Source organism: Anabrus simplex, chromosome 2, assembly GCF_040414725.1.
Source record: "Anabrus simplex isolate iqAnaSimp1 chromosome 2, ASM4041472v1, whole genome shotgun sequence".
Lineage (NCBI taxonomy): Eukaryota > Metazoa > Arthropoda > Insecta > Orthoptera > Tettigoniidae > Anabrus > Anabrus simplex.
The window spans coordinates 73,971,019-73,990,834 of NC_090266.1; the positions used below are offsets into that span (position 1 = coordinate 73,971,019).

Here is a 19,816-nt window from a genome sequence, read left to right on the forward strand (position 1 = left end):
ACCGCACCTGGTCTCACTTGCAAAGGCTATCACGCGATAATATTTAGATGACTGTAATGAAATTCAAGTCCACAGAAACGTCGTAAAATCGTAGAATGAAATTTGACACAATGAAAATTACTGAAATACTGTCCTAATTTGTTCCAATTAAATTATTAAATATTTCAAAAATCATTCAAGATTAACGTGGAGGTCATTTAAATTTTATTTCTCCTGCCGTACTGAATTTTAGGACAGTCGAGATCTCTCGATGACATTCATACAGATATCTAACTAATAGAATTAAACATACATCCATTCATGAACACAAACTACCTCCCACCAAGGAAAGAAGAATGAAAAGTCAAACTACAGCAACACTAATAGAAGTAATCTAAATGAATAAGTAAACGCTATGTGCACAAAAATTATACAGAAAGACAGAAGGATATAAATTCTTAAGGGGTACTCATGTGGCTGACGACGGCTGGATTCTGGTTGATGACCTAGTACGTGGTCTCCTCACCCTCCATCGAACTGAGTCTCGTCCATGTCCAATGCCTTACATAATTAGTGGTTCATTGAGGAGGTGAAAGTGCACAGGAAACAGCAGGACTCATCTTGGGAAAGGATAGACATCTTGAAGCGAACTCGAACCAGTGACCTTCCTTCTTCTGAGTTCTCCTCGTGGAAAAGCTGAAACTAATAAAAAGTCTTAGCAAAAGTCCAGGACACACGCCCGATGTTTAATAAGGTGGAGTAAGACACTTATCTTTTGAAATTCATGAATTAATCATAGATAAATATTTATAATGTCTGAATTGCAGCATGCGAAGTTCTTAGTGCCTTCTCTAGTATAAAATCTCCCAATGAAGCAAAAGACGTCTAGTCTCGACCGTAGCTGCGTTCAGAGTAATGCTCAGATAAAGCGTTCAGAAGTAGAAACCCCAGAATAAAATTTCCTTTGGAATTACCAGTAATTCACTGTCTTAAGACGGGGGTGTACCTCTTAATTACACCTGATTGGTTGACCCATTGCATTCCTGTGAAGGTTGTTGTTTTTATTGGCTGCCATAGTTTAACGTCAGACGACCTTGGTATTATTGATCGCCAACACTCACACTTCTCGTCTGGTCACGTGGCACACACAGCTGCTATGAAGGACACCTAACAGGAATTCCAGCCTGCTTCCTTGCTCCCTCGGCTCGGTGGAAAAACCGGTCCACAAGTGGCTTGTTCATGCTGGCTCGGAAGTGTAGCAATTCATCCTCCTGGCTGTCGAAATAATGTTCCAACTCACTATTGTAATAAATCATTCTCCCTTAATAAATATTACCACTTTTGAAGAGGACAATACATTATCATTATAGACTGTTATGCCTTTCAGCGTTCAGTCTGCAAGCCTCTGAGAATTTACTAAACGTCACCACAATCCTCGATTTGCAACTAGTGCTGTGGCCTCATTCAGTTCTATACCTCTTATCTTTAAATCGTTAGAAACTGAGTCTAACCATCGTCGTCTTCGTCTCCCTCTACTTCTCTTACCCTCCATAGCAGAGTCCATTATTCTCCTAGGTAACCTATCCTCATCCATCCGCATCACATGACCCCACCACCGAAGCCAGCTTATGCGTACAGCTTCATCCATCGAATTCATTCCTAAATTAGCTTTTATCTCCTCATTCCGAGTACTCTCCTGCCATTGTTCCCACCTGTTTGTACCAGCAATCATTCTTGCTACTTTCATGTCTGTTACTTCTAACTTATGAATAAGATATCCTGAGTCCACCCAGCTTTCGCTCCCGTAAAGCAAAGTTGGTCTGAAAACAGACCGATGTAAAGATAGTTTCGTCTGGTAGTTGACTTCCTTCTTACAGAATACTGTTGATAGCAACTGTGAGCTCACTGCATTAGCTTTACGATACCTTGATTCAATCTCACTTACTATATTTCCATCCTGAGAGAACACACAACCTAAATACTTGAAATTATCGACCTGTTCTAGCTTTGTATCACCAATCTGACATTCAATTCTGTTGAATTTGTTACCTACTGACATCAATTTAGTCTTCGAGAGGCTAATTTTCATACCATACTCATTGCACCTATTTTCAAGTTCCAAGATATTAGACTGCAGGCTTTCGGCACAGTCTGCCATTAAGACCAAGTCGTCAGCATAGGCCAAACTGTTTACTACATTTCCACCTAACTAAATCCCTCCCTGCCATTTTATACCTTTCAGCAGATGATCCATGTAAAGTACGAACAGCAAAGGTGAAAGATTACAGCCTTGTCTAACCCCTGTAAGTACCCTGAACCAAGAACTCATTCTACCATCAATTCTCACTGAAGCTCAATTATCAACATAAATGCCTTTGATTGATTTTAATAATCTACCCTTAATTCCATAGTCCTCCAGTATAGTAATCATCTTTTCCCTCGGTACCCTGTCATATGCTTTCTCTAGATCTACGAAACATAAACACAACTGCCTATTCCTCTCGTAGCATTTTTCAATTACCTGGCACATACTGAAAATCTGATCCTGACAGCCTCTCTGTGGTCTGAAACCACACTGGTTTTCATCCAACTTCCTCTCAACGACTGATCGCACCCTCCCTTCCAAGATGCCAGTGAATACTTTGCCTGGTATATTAATCAATGAGATACCTCGATAGTTGTTGCAGTCCTTCCTGTTCCCTTGCTTATAGATACGTGCAATTACTGCTTTTGTCCAATCTGAAGGTACCTTACCAACACTCCATGCTAATTTTACTACTTTATGAAGCCATTTCATCCCTGCCTTCGCACTATATTTCAACATTTCAGGTCTAATTTCATCTATTCCTGCTGCCTTATGACAATGGATTTTATTGGCCATCCTTTCCACTTCCTCAAGCATAATTTCACCAACATCATTTTCCTCCTCCCCATGAGCTTGCCTGTTTGCAGCACTACCAGGATGATTCCCTTTTACATTGAGAAGATGTTCAAAATATTCCCTCCACCTCTCCAGTGATTCCCTGGGATCTATTATGAATTCACCTGAATTACTCAAAACACTGTTCATTTCCTTTTTTCCTCCCTTCCTAAGATCTTTATTACTGTCCAGAAAGGTTTCCCTGCTGCTTGACCTAGCCTTTCCAGGTTGTTACCAAAATCTTCCCATGACTTCTTTCTGGATTCAACAACTATTTGTTTCGCTCTGTTTCTTTCATCTATGTAAAAATCCCTGTCTGCCTCGGCCCTTGTTTGGAGCCATTTCTGATAAGCCTTCTTTTTACGTTTACAAGCTGCTCTCACTTCATCATTCCACCAAGATGTTCGCCTTTTCCCATCTTTACACACAGTTGTTCCTAGGCATTCCCTTGCTGTTTCTACTACAGCATCCCTGTATGCCACCCATTCACTTTCTATATCCTGAACCTGCTTACTGTCTACTGTTCGAAACTTCTCACTAATCATATCCATGTACTTCTAATTTCCTTGTCCTGTAGATTTTCTACCCTTATTCGTTTGCAGACAGATTTCACTTTCTCTACCCTAGGCCTAGAGGTACTTAGTTCGCTACAGATCAGATAGTGGTCTGTATCATCGAAAAATCCGCGGAAAACTCGTACATTCCTAACAGATTTCCTGAATTCGAAGTCTGTTAAGATATAGTCTATTATGGATCTGGTACCCCTAGCCTCCCATGTGTATGCTTGAAGAATGTATTCGTAACAGCTAAACCCATGCTAGCACAGAAGTCCCGCAAACGCTTCCCATTCCCATTAGCTTCCATATCTTCCCCACATTTACCAATCACCCTTTCGTATCCTTCAGTTCTATTCCCAACTCTCGCATTGAAATCGCCCATTAGCACTATTCTATCATTGCTGTTGACCCTGACCACGATGTCACTCAATGCTTCATAAAGCTTGTCAACTTCATCCTCATCTGCACCCTCACATGGTGAATACACGGACACAATTCTAGTCCTAATTCCTCCAACTGACAAACCTACCCACATCATTTGCTCATTTACATGCCTAACAGAAATTATGTTGCGTGCAATGGTATTCCTGATAAATAGCCCTACCCCAGACTCTGCCCTTCCCTTTCTCACACCCGTCAAGTACACTTTATAATCTCCTATCTCTTCCTCGTTATCTCCCCTTACTCGAATATCACTTACTCGTAGCACATCCAGATGCATCCTCTTTGCTGACTCAGCCAGTTTTACTTTCTTTCGTCCATAAGCCCCATTAATATTGATAGCTCCCCATCGAATTCCATTTCGTTCGCCAAGTTGTTTCCAAGGAGTCCCTCGCCTGTCAAATGGGAGTGGGACCCCGTTACTCCCATAGATCTGAGGCTTGCTTAAAATGTTCTGAGCTCGGTAAATTCATGAAGCAGGATGCTTCCCTACTTGCACATAGTCCAAGTGAGGATCTCTCCTCTAACGGGTTATGGACCACCGGTGGATTGTATAGTCTTAGCCGCCTGAGCACAAGGAGGACCAGGACGCAGAATATGTCCGAGATGCCCACTCCCATTCCATAGTAACTGGTATCCCGACTCTCAGGACCACTTACTAGGCCACTCAGCCGTTGCCCATGGTTCACGAACTAGGACGTGACTACAGTAACCCACAAACATGAACCATTCATGATTATATACATTTCGATATTGTGTCAATCTGAACTTCTGTGATACATTATGAAGTTACTCATTCTGATTAATTTTGCTGTGGGTAATCGCGTTTACTCCAGTTCAATTGAATTTTCACTTCTGGAATAGTGTAATGGCAGACTACTCACTGTAAATTTAAATACCTTCTCCTTGGGCAGAACCACCAGTTGCACTAAACTATAAACAAGGGAACAGGAAGAATTGTAACGACTGTTCAGTTACAGTATTTCTTTGGCCAGTATATCAGATAAGATATTCTGGGCAATCTAAAAAAAAGAGGGTGCAGTGGTGGAGAGTAGCTTGGTTGATAACCAGGAACTTGTAAAGAAATTTGGTAGTTGAATGCCACTTTGGGATTATGAAACTAGAATAGATAGACCATTTGAAGTACCAGTACTGAGAATTTGTGCTCTCCAATCAATCAATCAATCAATCAATCAATCAATCAATCAGTCAATCAATCAATACTGATCTGCATTTAGGGCATTCGCCCAGGTGGCAGATTCCCTATCTGTTGTTTTCCTAGCCTTTTTCTAAATGGTTTCAAAGAAATTGGAAATTTATTGAACGTCCCCCTTGGTAAGTTATTCCAATCCCTAACTCCCCTTCCTATAAATGAATATTTGCCCCAATTTGTCCTCTTGAATTCCAACTTTATCTTCATATTGTGATCTTTCCTACTTTTTTAAACGCCACTCAAACTTATTCGTCTACTACTGTCAATCCACGCCATCTCTCCGCTGACAGCTCGGAACATACCACTTATTACATATAATTTTAAAAAATATTTGTTTAATGTCAACCTAGTCATTGACATTAAACAAATATTTTTTTAAATTATATGTAATCACTGTCGTCAATATGGACCAAATATGAGATTAATGACTTGTAACATACCACTTAGTCGAGCAGCTCTTCTTCTTTCTCTCAATACCTCCCAACCCAAACTTTGCAACATTTTTGTAACGCTACTCTTTTGTCGGAAATCACCCAGAAGAAATCGAGCTGCTTTCCTTTGGATTTTTTCGTTCTTGCATCAGGTAATCCCGGTGAGGGTCCCATACACTGGAACCATACTCTAGTTGGGTCTTACCAGAGACTTATATGCCCTCTCCTTTACATCCTTACTACAACCCCTAAACACCCTCATAACCATGTGCAGAGATCGGTACCCTTTATTTACAATCTCATTTATGTGATTACCCCAATGAAGATCATTCCTTATAGTAACACCTAGATACTTACAATGATCCCCAAAAGGAACTTTCACCCCATCAACGCAGTATTTAAAACTGAGAGGACTGTTCCTATTTGTGAAACTCACAACCTGACTTTTAACCCCGTATATCAACATACCATTGCCTGCTGTCCATCTCACAACATTTTCGAGGTCACTCTGCAGTTGCTCACAATCTTGTAACTTATTTATTACTCTATAGAGAATAAGATCATCAGCAAAAAGCCTTACCTCCGATTCCACTCCTTTACTCATATCATCTATATATTTAAAATAACTTATCCTGTCTGACTGACTGACTGACTGACTGACTGACTGACTGACTGACTGACTGACTGATTCATCATCGCCGAGCCAAAACTACTGGACATAATGAAATGAAATTTTGGGGATACATTCATATTAAGATATAGGTGCGCGCTAAGAGAGGATTTTTGGATATTCCATCGCTAAGGGGGTGTAAAGGGGGGTGAAATTTTAAAATGATTGTATCTATATCTCAAAACTTTAATAGTTTACAGATGTAAAAATTAGTATTTAGAATCGTCTTTAAAAATAAGGAAACACGTATTTTTTGGTTTTCAGAAAATCCCAATAGGAGGGGTGAAAAAGGGGTTGAATGCCTTTAATCAGGATACCGGTACTTATATCTCAGAAACTGAACATATTACAGACCTGAAAATTTGTACTTTTGATCTCTTTTAAAAATAAAGAAACACGTATTTTTTTATTTTTGGAAAATCCAATTATTGGGAGGGTGAAAACGGGGGTGAATTTTTAAAATGAGTGTATCTATATCTCAAAACTTTGAAAGTTTACAGATGTAAAAATTGGTATTTAGAATCTTCATTAAAAATAAAGAAACACGTACTTTTTGGTTTTCGGAAAATCCCATTAGGAGGGGTGAAAACGGGGGAGAAACAGGTTGAATGCCTTTCAAGAGGATACTTATATCTCAGAAACTTAAGATATTACAGACCCAAAAATTGGTGTTTGGGATCTCCTTTAAAAATAAAGAAAACCATATTTTTTGTTTTTGGAAAATCCAGTTAATGGGGGGGGGGTGGAAAGGGGGTGAATTTTTAATATGAGTGTATCTATATCTCCAAACTTTTAAAGATTATACAGTAGAGTCTCGCTCATCCGACCTTCGCTTATCCGACATTCCGTGTTATCCGGCACTGGTAGACTTAATTTGAACTTTTGGTGGAGACTGAATTCAGGCACATCCGGTGTGGAGGGTGCGACCATAGGACAAACACTGGTCTGACTGCTGGCAGTAGGACCGTTTTCTTTTCTCAAGGACAGGTGCAGTGAGTCTTCAGTCATTGTTCATTGTAGTATTGGTTGGGTGCGGATGTTATAGTTTTCATATCCTCTGTGAGTATAGCGAGTAAATGGAAGAAAGTGATTGTTTTTATGGAAGACAAAGTTGAGTGCATTAAAGAGACTGGACAAAGGGGAAATTCTTCAAGATGTGGCTTCAGATTATGGTGTTGGATGTGTTGCAGTGGGAGACTGGAAAAAACAGAGGGAAGAAATTGAAAAGTGGTGCTCTACCAGAGCAGAGAAAAACAATGAAACAATGTGAGTACGAAAAAGTAAGTGAAGCACTATTTCTTTGGTTATCTCAACACCGGGAAAAGGGCCTGCCAATATCTGGCCCCATTCTGCAGTTAAAGGCTGTGTATTTCCAGAAGGAGTTTAATGAAAGGGACCCTAATTTTCCTGCCAGTGCTCGGTGGCTTGATCAGTGGAAAAAAACGGCACGGCATTAGGCAGCTTAATATCTGTGGAGAAAAGTTTCTTTTCGTAAGACATCTGGAATGTTTTCTTTCAATACTGCATGTACTGTACAATTGAATTTATAATTCAATAAATAGAGTACCGTAAAACATGTTGTTTTAGTACTAGCGTATAGCCTTCCTGTTTCAGTTCATTTTCAAAGTTATTCTGTATTATCCGACATTTTCGGTGATCCGACTTAGTCCAGGTCCCGTTTAAGGTCGGATAATCGAGACTCTACTGTAGATGCAAAATTTGGTATTTAGAATCTCCCTCAGAAATAAAGATACCCGTACTTTTTTGTTTTCGGAAAATCCTTATACTGTAATAAGGGTGGAAAAGGGTGAAAAATGGGTTGAATGCCTTTAATGAGGCTACTTTTATTTCAGGACCTGAAGATATTACAGACCTAAAAAATTGGTATTTGGGATCTACTTTAAAAATAAAGAAACAGGTGTTTTTTCGTTTTTGGAAAATCCATAATGGGGGGTGAAAAGGGGAGTGAATTTTTAAAATGAGTGTATCTATATCTCAAAACTTTAAAAGTTTACAGATGTAAAAACTGGTATTTAGAATCTTCTTTAAAAATGAGGAAACACGTATTTTTTGTTTTCAGAAAATCCCAATATGAGGGGTGAAAAAGGGGTTGAATGTCTTTAATCAGGATACCGGTACTTATATCTCAGAAACTAAAGATATTACAGACCTGAAAATTGGTACCTTTGATCTCTTTTAAAAATAAAGAAACACGTATTTTTTGTTTTTGAAAAATTCAATTAATGGGGGGTGAAAAGGGGGTGAATTTTTAAAATGAGTCTATCTATATCACAAAACTTTTAAAGTTTATAGATGTAAAAATTGGTATTTAGAATCTCCTTTAAAAATAAAGAAACACGTATATTTTGTTTTTGGAAAATCCCAATAGGAAGGGTGGAAAAGGGTGAAATGGGGGCTGAATGCCTAAAATGAGGCTACTTATATTTCAGAACCTGAAGATATTACAGACCTGAAAATATGTATTTGGTATCTACTTTAAAAATAAAGAAACAGGTATTTTTCCATGTTTGGAAAATCCAAATAATGGGGGCAAAAAGGGGGTGAATTTTAAAAATGAGTGTGTCTGCATCTTAAAACTTTAACAGTTTACAGATGTAAAACTTGGTGTTTAGAATCTCCTTTAAAAATAGAGAAACATGTATCTTTTTGTTTTTGGAAAATCCAATTAATGGCGGTTAAATAGGAGTGACAAATTCGGGTGAATTTCTTTGAAAGAATATAACTACAGAATATCTGTGAAACGTAAAATGTTACAGACGTAAAAAGTTGGTATTTCGAATCTGTTAATGGAAAGAAACGTAGGTGAGTTGTTTTTGGAAACTCCACTTAAGGGGAACTAAAAAGGGGTGAAATATTAAAATGGGAATTTCTACAGTATATCTCAAAAGACATAGCATGTTACAGAAGTGAAAAATTGTATCTTTTTATCTCTATTAAAAAGAAACGTGTATTTTTAGTTTTTGGAAATACCACTTGGATGGAGGGGGGGGGTGGGTGTAAAAGTGACTGAAAATGGTGTTGAATTCTTTTAATTAGGCTACTGATATCTCAAAAATGAAGATGTTACAGACGTGAAATTTGATATTTGGAATCTGTTTTAAAAGTAAAGAAACATGTATTCTCAGAAAATCCAATGAAGGGGGGCGGGGGCTGTGAAATAATTGAAAATAAATTGACTTAGTTGTATAAGAATACATACATCTAATAAAAACTAAAGTTGTTACAGACGTCAAAATTGGTATTTGGATATCCTATAAAACAAAGAAAAATGCGTTTTAGGGGGGAAACAATCTTGGGGGGGGGGGGGAATTGAAAAGGAGTTGAATTCCTTTCATGAGGACACATAAATCAAAAACTGAAGAAGTTAGAGTCGTGATCATTGGTAACTCGAAGATCCTTTATTATTAAAGAAACAAGTATTTTTTGCTGGAAAATTCACTTAGTGGGGAGAGGGGGAGTGTGAAAGGAAGTAAAAAAAGTTAATTATTTTGATGAGGATACTTATATCTCAAAACTGAAGGTAATAGACGTGAACACTGGTGTTTGGAATCTCCTTTAAACATAAAGAAACACACCTTCTTTTAATTTTTTTTGGGGGGGGAGGGTAAATAAACTTAACGGCGGTGGGGTGTAAAAGGAGGTGAGACCAATTGATTTTACTGTTCATAATGTACTTATAAGGAGCCTCCGTTGCTTAGGTGGCAGCGCATCGGCCTCTCACAGCTGGGTTTCGTGTTATAATCCCGGGCACTCCATGTGGCATTCGTGCTGGACAAAGTGGAGGCGGGACAGGTTTTTCTCTGGATACTCCGGTTTTCTCTGTCATCATTCATTCCAGCAACACTGTCCAATATTTCATTTAATTTGTCATTCAACGATCATTGCCCCAGTGGAGTGCTTCGGTAGCCGGCAAAATTCCTATTGTCGCCGCTAGATGGGGCTTTATTCATTCCATTCCTGACCCTGTCGAATGACTGGAAATAGGCTGTAGATTTTCGATGAACTTATTCTGATCATAAACCTATCATTTTTAATCTTTCCTGGGTTCGTTTTCAACAGCCATCTTTTCCTTCGGAGAACGTTCTTAGATTACAGTAGATTCTCCTGGCATATAAATAAAAATTTAAACACATTTGAAATAAACGATCGGAATGAGATTGGCCGTCAAATTGTTCACCTCTATAATAAGGTCAATAATGCACGGAAGTCAGTCATTCGTATCGACAGAAATCACGTACACTTGCCTACGCGCGACAATGGTGCTGGTCACATTGTCAACAATGACAATGGCAGCAGATGTAATTTACCGCCAAGTAGCGGTCTTGCATCTTGCTGTGGGGTCCAGAACATCTATAATAAATAATAATAATAATAATAATAATAATAATAATAATAATAATAATAATAATAATAATAATAATGTTCTGGACCGTCGTCAAATGTGCGGACCGCGCTGGAAACGGGTCCTGGACGGGTAATGACTAAGAATGCAGTCCGGCCGTGGGGTCAGTACCGCCAAGGCACCCAAGACGACACCACGCCGGATCTCCTGAAGGATTTGATCCATATTAAAAATGCTCATAGGAAAAAATGGCAAAGATTTAGAGACCCAACTGACCGGGTGGACTACCTGGACCTAACCCGGGAAGTACGAAATCGATTGCCGGAAATAAAGATTGAAAAATGGGAGGAAACTTGCCGTAATCTATTAGAAAACGAGTCAGATAGCGAATTTTGGTGGATTCTCGCAGAAAACGAGTCATATCGCGAATTTCGGCTAATTATATATGTAAAACAATAAGCATTCAATTATAAATTTCAGTATAATACCGTAGCGAAGCATGGGTATCTTGCCAGTTTATATATATAAGAAAACATAAAGGTCCGATAATACTGCCTTGAGGAATTCCCCTCTTAATTATTACAGGGTCAGATAAAGCTTCACCTACTCTAATTCTCTGAGATCTATTATCTAGAAATATAGCAACCCATTCAGTCACTCTTTTGTCTAGTCCAATTGCACTCATTTTTGCCAGTAGTCTCCCATGATCCACCCTATCAAATGCTTTAGACAGGTCAATCGCGATACAGTCCATTTGACCTACTGAATCCAAGATATCTGCTATATCTTGCTGGAATCCTACAAGTTGAGCTTCAGTGGAATAACCTTTCCTAAAACCGAATTGCCTTCTATCGAACCAGTTATTAATTTCACAAACATGTCTAATATAATCAGAAAGAATGCCTTCCCAAAGCTTACATACAATGCATGTCAAACTTACTGGCCTGTAATTTTCAGCTTTATGTCTATCACCCTTTCCTTTATACACAGGGGCAACTATAGCAACTCTCCATTCATCTGGTATAGCTCCTCCGACCAAACAATAATCAAATAAGTACTTCAGGTATGGTACTATATCCCAACCCATTGTCTTTAGTATATCCCCAGAAATCTGATCAATTCCAGTCGCTTTTCTAGTTTTTAACTTTTGTATCTTATTGTAAATGTCATTGTTATCACATGTAAATTTTATTACTTCTTTGGCCTTAGTCTCCTCCTCTATGTGGACATTATCCTTGTAACCAACAATCTTTACATACTGCTGACTGAATACTTCTGCCTTTTGAAGATCCTCACATACACACTCCCCTTGTTCATTAATTATTCCTGGAATGTCCTTCTTGGAACCTGTTTCTGCCTTAAAATACCTATACATACCCTTCCATTTTTCACTAAAATTTGTATGACTGCCAATTATGCTTGCCATCATATTATCCTTAGCTGCCCTCTTTGCTAGATTCAATTTTCTAGTAAGTTCCTTCAATTTCTCCTTACTTCCACAGCCATTTCTAACTCTATTTCTTTCCAGTCTGCACCTCCTTCTTAGTCTCTTTCTTTCTCTATTATAATAAGGTGGGTCTTTACCATTCCTTACCACCCTTAATGGTACAAACCTGTTTTCGCATTCCTCAACAATTTCTTTAAACCCATCCCAGAGTCTGTTTACATTTATATTTACCGTTTTCCACCGATCATAGCTACTTTTTAGAAACTGCCTCATGCCTGCTTTATCAGCCATATGGTACTGCCTAACAGTCCTACTTTTAAGACCTTCCTTTCTGTCGCATTTATTTTTAACTACCACAAAAACAGCTTCATGATCACTAATACCATCTGTTACTTCAGTTTCTCTATAGAGCTCATCTGGTTTTATCAGCACGACATCGAGGATATTTTTCCCTCTGGTTGTTTCCTTCACTTTCTGAATCAGCTGTCCTTCCCATATTAACTTTTTTGCCATTTGTTGGTCATGCTTTCTGTCATTCGCATTTCCTTCCCAATTGACATCTGGCAAATTCAGATCTCCCGCTACAATCACATTTCTTTCCATGTCGTTTCCCACATAGCTGACTATCCTATCAAATAATTCTGAATCCGCATCAGTGCTACCCTTTCCCGATCTGTACACTCCAAATATATCAAGTTGCCTATTATCTTTAGAAATGAGGCTTACACCTAGAATTTCATGTGTCTCATCTTTAACTTTTTTGTAGCTTACAAATTCTTCTTTCACCAGAATGAACACTCCGCCTCCCACCCTTCCTATCCTATCTCTACGATACACACTCCAGTGCCGTGAGAAAATGTCTGCATCCATTATATCATTTCTCAGCCATGATTCAACTCCTATCACAATATTAAATTACTTAATTCTATTCCTTTCCTTACAATACTTCTACGGTTCAACACTAACAATTTTATGTCATCCCTACTTGATTTCCAGTTCCCTGTTCCCTTATCACCGCTCCCTAGGCCATCCTGTTTCCCTGAATGTACCTCCCTATTACCCTTCCAAACAAATTTCCTAACTTATACGTTAAAAGTAATAAACTTCATTGTTAGGTTCCGTATTGAGTTGAGACTATGCTTAAAGTAAATACAAAATTTTTAATATTCCACCTACTCAGTATATTAAAAATTTTGTATTTACTTTAAGCATAACTTATACGTACCACTGCGGTTTAAATGAAGGCCATCTGAGCGCAGATCCCTATGTCCTACCCACCCATTTGGATCTAGAAATTTCACTCCCAGTTTCCCACATACCCACTCCATAGTCTCATTTAAATCCCCAATCACCCTCCAGTCAGTATCCCTTCTACACAGTATTCCACTAATAACAATCTCCGCTTTCTTAAACTTCACCCGTGCTGCATTTACCAGATCCCACACATCTCCAACTATGTTGGTACTTATATCAGCTTGCCTTACGTTGTTGGTACCAACGTGAAACACTACCACCTTCTCCTTCCCCTCCTCCCTCTCTTTTACTTTCCTCAACATCTGCCTCAACCTAATTCCTGGATAACACTCTACCCTGGTACCCTATCCTCCACACACTTTCCCCACGTGTCTAACGATGGAATCTCCCATGACCAGAGCCTCAACCCTACCCACCTCGTTTGATCCCCTCCCCTCCTGGTCAGCCCTATCTTTCCTGATAACTGCAGAAGCTACTTCCTCCTCCCTTTTCTCCTTCCCATGACCCTGTTCCACCTGTCTTTTCCTATCATCTACTCTACATTTTCCTTTCCTACCTTTTCCCTTCCTCCTACTCCCACACATATCAGCAACAGTTCCCTGTCCCTCATCTTCCCTCTGTTGTTCTACCTGGAGTGACTCGTACCGATTTTGCACAGACACCTGTCTTGAATTCTGATCCTGAATAGAGCTCTTAGCCTGCAATCTCCTTCTCCTTAGAACATTAGACCACCTGTCTTCTACAACTCCTCCCTTTCCTTCCCCTCCCTCTAGTACACCTACTGTAACCTGTACGTTGTTTGAGGGAGTCCTATCTTCCTTCCTGTCTTCTGTGAGAATCCTAATTATCTCCCTCCCTCAAACCTCCCTATTACCCTTCCAAACAAATTTCCTAACTTATGCGTACCACTGCGGTTTAAGTGAAGGCCATCTGAGCGCAGATCCCTATCTCCTATGCACCCATTAGGATCTAGAATCTTCACTCCCAGTTTCCCACATACCCACTCCATAGTCTCATTTAAATCCCCAATCACCCTCCAGTCAGTATCCCTCCTACACAGTATTCCACTAATAACAATCTCCGCTTTCTTAAACTTCATCCGTGCTGCATTTACCAGATCCCACACATCTATATATATAAAATAAGAGTTTTGTCTGTACATTGCTCAGAATTTGAAAAGAATTGTATTTCTGTATCGGTCATGTCCACAGTAACAAGGAAATGCATTTTTTACTTTTCTGTAATTTCTGTCTGTCTGTCTGTCTGTCTGTCTGTCTGTCTGTCTGTCTGTCTGTCTGTACACGCATTACGAGAAAACGGCTGAAGAGAATTTAATGAAAATCGGAATGTAAAGTCGGGTGATGAACCCCTACAATCTAGGCTATAAATTATTTTAATCACGCTGAGTGAAATGTTAGTTTAGGGGAAGGCCTGAAATGTAATTCTCAAATAAGTTATTTATGTTATTAGTGGTCGTATTGATAAATACTACATAACTAACATAACTTTAGTTATGTCATAAGTTAGTAGTAGTTATGTAAGAAGTTATTAGATTTCCGATCACTTATGTCTTATACATTGTTACCGTATCGCATATAATCGGAGATATTCATGAATTTGGATTTTTGTTACTAAGTCCATATCAGTGCCGAGTCACGAGAAAATGGGTAAACAGAATTTAGTGTCAATCGCTTGATGCTGCTTGTTGTTTTAAGGGGCCTAACATCGAAGGTCATCGGCCCAGTGTCAATCGGTATGTAAAGTCTGGGAATAAGGAACTACAGTCTACGATATAAATAATTTTGTAGGACACCCTAATATCACAGAGTCGAAAGAAAACTAATGTGAAGGCCTGCAATATAGAAAGCTCATAAACTTTACCAACAATAACATTACATTGACCATTGTTTGTTGTGATGTGCTTTTTGTCTTCTGTTTCCTCTCATCCCTGATAGATAGGATTACTGCAGCGTACCGAGGTTTTTTTAATTTGTTTGACGTCGCACCGACATAGGTAGGTCTTATGGCGACGATGGGATAGGAAATGAACAGTGGTGTGAAGGAAGCGGACTTGGCTTTAAAGGCCGGTCTCCACTGATGAACATTTAACACCAACATGTTAAATCTAACATGTTACAATTGACATGTATATTGTGTTTGTGTCTTCCAATTGACTTTGCATGTTAACTCAGAATGTTGAGGTTAACACTTTTAACATGTTGGCGTGTTTTCCACTCCAAGTGGAAAACATGTCAAGTCAATTCGTTGTTCATGAGATGTTGGCACAGCTTCGGCAACTTCCTTGCCATTTCCATGTCTACAGATAGCCAAACGACGCAAACGACGTGCTTCTCGTGAAGTAGGATTATAGTTACAACACTCCGCAACACTCATTCTCTTTGTTATAAGCTACAAATACAGTACCAGTACCGGTACGCGTACGCGTGTCGTTCTGTCTGCACTATACTAAAATTTATAGTCAGAAATGGAGTGGAGCAAGATTCCTTTGGACTTAATTAATGATATAATAGAAAGGCCTTGTTTGTGGGATGTCTCATCAAAGGAATACAGAGATAAAGCGAAGAAAGCCGACAGTTTCCAGGAACTCTATATTATAATTATTCCCGCGAGTGCATCGCAAAAACCTAACGTACCTCCGCTCCCAGTACAGTTGAGTATTGCAAAAAATTAGAAAAAGTCTGAAGTCGGGGGGCGGGAACGGACGAAGTTTATACTTCATAGTGTTTTGCTTTTGAAGCAATGAGCAGGACGAGGGGAGGAAATGTGTCTAATAAAACTGCATTTGTAAATCATAACAAGAAGCAACAGTGGCAATAATAAAGGCCAAATCTTTTTCATCTGAGTCCATTGTCCTTGTTTGAAAATACTAGACACCACCTAAATTTATTACCACAAACTGATATGATGAACTACCTACATATAAACAAAGAAAGTTAAGTTTAACATGTTTATTAAGTGTGGACACAATGTTAAATGAAACAGTATTCAACATTTAACATTTAATATGTTGATGGTGTCACCAGTTAACACTTAACATGTTGTTGTTAAATGTTAATCAGTGGAGACCGGCCTTAAGGTACAGCCTGGTGTGACTGGTGTGAAAATGGGAAACCACGGAATACCATCTTCAGGGTTGCTGGCAGTGGGGTTCGAATCCACTATCTCCCGGATGCAAGCTCACAGCTGCGCGCCCCTAACCTCACGGGCAACTCGCCTGGTCGTACCGACTGTAACAGCCTGCCTGTATATTGGCAGGAAGTAGCTGGGGAGTAAGATAACTTTCTTCTTTAGCGTGCTATTCCTCTGGTTCATACATTTCCAGATATATCTGGTACGTAACACACTGGTTCATCATAGTATTCGAGCTATTCAATCCCTACACTGAGGCACTGATTGGAATGAGTAGTGTCCATATTTAACGGAATAATGACAGAGGAGTGTTCACGGCCGTCTGCGACCTGGTTATTCCATCTCTGGAACTTTGGACTCTTAGGTCAGCACCGTAGTACTGTTCGTTGAAAGTGAGAAAGTGTGCGGTTTTTCATTTGATCGAGTATTTTATATGATAGCATTGCTTTCTATCGCTACATTCCTACTGACGTTTTTGTAATGAGCTATGTTGAATTCAGTTAGGAAAACTACCAAGTCAGTCTTTCTGAGAATCCCCTAGCGAAGCACGGGTACATCAGCTAGTCTCTTAACTATGTTGGTACTTATATCAGCTTGCCTTACGTTGTTGGTACCAACGTGAAACACTACCACCTTCTCTTTCCCCTCCTCCCTTTCTTCTACTTTCCTCAACATCTGCCTCAACCTAATTCCTGGATAACTTTTTACTCTGGTTCCCTTTCCTCCACACACTTTCCCCATGTGTCTAACGATGGAATCCCCCATGACCAGAGCCTCAACCCTACCCACCTCATTTGATCCCCTCCCCTCCTAGTCAGCCCTATCTTTCCTGATAGCTGCAGAAGCTACTTCCTCCTCCCTTTTCTCCTTCCCATGACCCTGTTCCACCTGTCTTTTCCTATCCTCTACTCTACATTTTCCTTTCCTACCTTTTACCTTCCTCCTACTTCCACACATTTCAGCAACAGTTCCCTGTCCCTCATCTTCCCTCTGTTTTTCTACCTGGAGTGACTCGTACCGATTTCGCACAGATACCTGTCCTGAATTCTGATCCTGAATAGAGCCCTTAGCCTGCAATCTCCTTCCCCTTAGAACATTAGACCACCTGTCTTCTACAACTCTCCCCTTTCCTTCCCCTCCCTCTTGTACACCTACTGTAACCTGTACATTGTTTGAGGGAGTCCTATCTTTCTTCCTGTCTTCTGTGAGAATCCTAATTATCTCCCTCAAACTCTCCAACTCCTCCAGGAATTGGAATTGTGATAGTGTAATCAAATCATTGTGGTAAAAGAGCTAATACAGTAGGTTCACAGTTACAGTCAACAGTATTTTTAAGAAGACAAAGCTATCCTGTATTGCTCTGTTTTAAGGCCATGAGGTGAAAGTTGGGTGGACTCAGGATATCTTATACATGAGACAAAGGTAACAGACAAGAAGGCAGCAAAATGATTGGTTGTACGATAAGGTGGGGGATAATTGCAGGAGGGCATTCACAATGAAGAAATGAGGGCTAAACTGGAAGTGAAATCATTGAATAAAGCTGTGAATATGAACTAGCTTTAGTAGTGTGTTATGTGAAGCAATTGGAGAAGAATATGTTACCAAGGAGAAAAATGAACTGTACCATAGAGGATTAGAGAAGCAGAGGAAACCTACGACATAAGTGATTTATAAACTAAAGAGTATACATACAGTGCATGGGTTTACTACTACTACTACTACTACTACTACTACTACTACTACTGCTGCTGCTGCTGCTGCTGCTGCTGCTGCTGCTGCTGTCCAGCTCCATGACTAAATGGTTAGCGTGCTGGCCTTTGGTCACAGGGGTCCCAGGTCCTGGTAGGGTCTGGAATTTTAACCATCATTGGTTAATTACGCTGGCACAGGGGCTGGGTGTATGTGTCGTCTTCATCATCATTGCATCCTCATCATGACGCACAGGTCGCTTAGGGGCGTCAAATCAAAATACCTGCACCGGCGAGCCGAACATATCCTCGGACACTTCCGGCACTTAAAGCCATACGCCATTTCATTTTTACTTCTACTACTATAATTCTTGCAGGGGCTAATGGCGTGCATGTTAAGGCACCTTAAAATAATAATAATAATAATAATAATAATAATAATAATAATAATAATAATAATAATAATAATAATAATAATAATACTTAGTTATGTATACATTGTGAATGGTCATTTGTTTTTGTTAGCATTTAGTACAAGTACTTGCGTCTGTCTGTGAATTATATGACCCTCAGTCACTAAACTTAAATAACCATAAAATAATGGGTTGATCATTGATTTGGAACAGAACCATTTTTTTTTGTTGTTGTTGTAGAAGAGATCAGAATGATCAATTACGCATATTATGAGTGTTCCCGAGAACTTGTAGTTGGGTTTAGTCTTCTTAGCACATTAAATTCTTATTCAGCCAGCTGTAATGTTCTTACATAACATGATTTTAAAATTGTGGTCAATTTTAATTGTCATTGTTAGGTATTTAAACATGTAATTTTGGTTAAGTAGGAAAATTATGTTTGTGTGTTCTAGCAGTGTCTGTGTGCCTCATATTCAGCTTTTATCCTTGTACATTGATGACAGATATCTTCCTGCCTTTTCCTCCTGTTTAAAGGGATGGTTGCCTTGTTTTACTTTACCTTAAAACCATCACCACCACCACCACCACCACCACCACCACCACCACCACCACCTGTCTTATTACAGTGTGACCCCTCTGACTAATGGTTTATGATTATGTTCCATATAGCACTATTCCCTTCAGAGGTATTAATTCATATTGTTTTCAATTTCAGATTGGATTGAATATGAACATCGCATAACTATTCCTTTGTATATCCCTTATATGTACCTTCTATTCCTATTAACCAACTCCTTAATGAGTCGCGAGCCACCTCATGTTCCTAATGTGAATTGACCTTTTCTGTAACACTACATGAAGACTGAATCTTTGATCATAAGCATGATGGAGTTGGTTCTAACTTATGAACTTAATGAAGATATTGTTTATATCAACCATCAAATTTTTTATTATTCATTTGTTCTCTCTGGCTTTTCAGGTATACAATTCTTACCAGGCCTTGCTCAATGGGCTTGACATCATGGTGCAAGTATGCCACTGTCTCCCGACTACACCAAATGGCAGGGAGTGTGTTTTCAACAGCAATGTATGCTCACAAATATTTCATTTCTTTAATGCTCCTTTTTCTCTTTCAGTTTTCATTTGGTGAAAGCGCAGGGATTGGAGAAATTTGGGAGTTGTTGTTTATACACCTTTTTATCTATCACTTGGCAAATGTTGATAACTTGGCATGTATTATGGGAGTTGAATTGAGCAAAAGAATGTAATGCCTGTTGCCATACATTTGTC

The 19,816-nt window shown here is 39.2% G+C and overlaps 1 protein-coding gene across 1 annotated transcript in view; it reads left to right on the plus strand.

Moving 5' to 3' along the window:
• The window catches only part of trio (trio Rho guanine nucleotide exchange factor), a 1,596,874-nt gene that overhangs the window by 451,332 nt on the left and 1,125,726 nt on the right, over positions 1-19,816 (plus strand). The gene's annotated exons all lie outside the window — the stretch shown is intronic.